At 47.5% G+C, this 2,261-nt stretch overlaps 1 pseudogene; it reads right to left on the minus strand.

The window, feature by feature from the left end:
• Window positions 1-252: 252 nt before the first annotated feature.
• On the minus strand, window positions 253-1,171 carry LOC131277008 (heterogeneous nuclear ribonucleoprotein D0 pseudogene; annotated as a pseudogene).
• Window positions 1,172-2,261: the final 1,090 nt, after the last annotated feature.

A 2,261-nucleotide genomic window follows, 5' to 3' on the forward strand; every position in this document is an offset into this window, starting at 1 on the left:
CACTACTACATCATGACACTGTCACACTGGGCTTTTAACACAAGACTTGCTCTACAATACTGGGGAAGGGGCATAAAATAAATTGATTCTGAAGCATAGCAATTAAGAAATAAATCAATGAAAGCAAATTTCTTTTAATAGTACTCAGAGTTAAACTTCAGAGGGACCCAAGGTCATACTTCCATTTGGGGACTTGATAGAAAAATTTTAGTTTGAATTGCTATTAGCAAGGTGACAGGAGCCACCCTCACATGAATCTTCAAATTGGAAAATACTGCTTCACCACCTGTTGGGGATAAGTTGCAAATGGAATAATTTAGTGTGGTTTGTAGCTATTTTGATGACCGCCTCACCTGGATACTTTCCCATAACCACTCTGCTGATCACCACCTCTTCCACGAGCTCTTCCTGCAAATCCTCCTCTAGATCCCTACTGTTGCTGTTGCTGATACTGTTCCTTTGACATGGCTACTTTTATTTCACATTTACTGAGACCAACATTATGGTATTTCTTTTCCATTATCTTCTCCACTGGTTCCTCTTCTTGAAAGGCAATAAAGCAGAATCCATGCCTCTTATTGGTCTTGTCCACGGGGGGGCTCTATGATTTCCACCTTATGAAAAACCACCAAAGTACTTCCTTATTTTCTCTTCAGGTGTATCTGGAGAAAGGCCACCAACAAAATTTTTTTTAACAGGCTCTTTTGTTTTCATGGCTTTGGCCCTTTTAGGATCAATCACCTTCCCATTCAATTTATGTTCTTTCTGACTCTTTAAATAGCACAAAGCCAAAACCCCTTCATCACCCTGTGATAGGATCTAACTTCAGAGTACAGTCTACAACTTCCCCAAATTTGGAGAAGTAGTCCTTCAGATCTTTCTTTGTAGTGTCCCAGCTAAGGCCTCCTGTAAACATTTTCCCTTTATCCTCCTTGTTCTTACTGGCATCGATCTTTGCCCCCTCCAACTCGGCGCTGCCCCCTTCGGTGCCTCTGGCCACGGTTCCGCCCCCCCCCCCCCCCCCCCCCCCCGTCCCAGCTTCGCTTCCTGCCAACGCTGCTGCCTCCTGCTCCACCACCACCATGGCTCCCTCCTGCTCACCTGCCGAGGCGCCTACCGCTGCCGTTACCACCGCCACTGCCCTGTCCCCGCCGAACTGCTCCTCCGACATCGTGCTACTGCCTGCACCGCCGCCACCGAGACTACACCCGCCACTGCCCTGAACTGAAACTAGCAGCAAAGTAATCCCCGCTGCTGCCGTGCACCCGCTCTACCTCGCGAGACACACAAGACAGAGAGGGAGCACACGTGGCTGCAAAAGCTCCTGCACCTCTCCCTGGCCTGTCCCCTCGCCTCCCACTCTCGTGTGGCATGCACTCCTGCTTTTTTTGGCTGCACTTAAAAAGAAAAAGAAGTAGTGGCAGCCCCTCTTGCTGCCTCCTCACTTTAATGGCGCCACTGTGGACCACCTAAAATGGCCAACTGAACCACTAGACCCTTTTGATGGAAGGTCTGGCCTTTTGGGAAGTTCTCTATGACTCATATCAATTCAACTGGCAATCTGCAGATGAGGTTCCAGGAAAATTCTGTCACAATTCTAAAGTCATGACCTTCCAGTCAGGTGGAATTTCCTATTAGAGTGCAACCCAAACCCCTTTTCTGTGGCACTCACCTGAGGGCATATGATGCCACCAAACATTTTCTAATGTTCATGTAGACTGATGGAAAATGCTTGAGTCTGGCTTTTTCTTCCCTGAGATGGACCATAGATCTTGTATGGATACTGGTTGTTGCTCCTTGGTTTTATGAACACCTTGGAAATTTTTCAAATCCTCTCGGTGTGTCATTCTCATGCTAACACACCGGGAGCCCAGGGCAAGTCATCCAGGTTTGCTTATGGGGACTTCTTGGGATTGCTAGGTGGATTAATTTTTGAAAGCTGTTCAATTCCTGATCCAGTCACCTGGACAAGACACAGGGAGGAGGCAATGCAGGTGGAGGCCTTTTCTGACACTAGCCTGCAGTAGATTTTCAATGTGCCCTCAGGAACTGTCACCAACCCTTGGCAGGTGGGGAGGATTAGCTAGGAATGTATCCTGATTATTAGCTGTTCCTGAAAGAAAGTTGTGGTCTCAGGGCCCTTCTAGAAGTACATGAAATGACTCACTTCATCTCTGTGGAGCTCGATGAAACTTCTGTGAATGGGGATTGGGCCAGGTGCACATAAACTCTGCATGTAGGAGGTTGTCAGCATGGTGACA

Source organism: Dasypus novemcinctus, chromosome 31, assembly GCF_030445035.2.
Source record: "Dasypus novemcinctus isolate mDasNov1 chromosome 31, mDasNov1.1.hap2, whole genome shotgun sequence".
In the NCBI taxonomy this organism is placed as follows: Eukaryota; Metazoa; Chordata; class Mammalia; order Cingulata; family Dasypodidae; genus Dasypus; species Dasypus novemcinctus.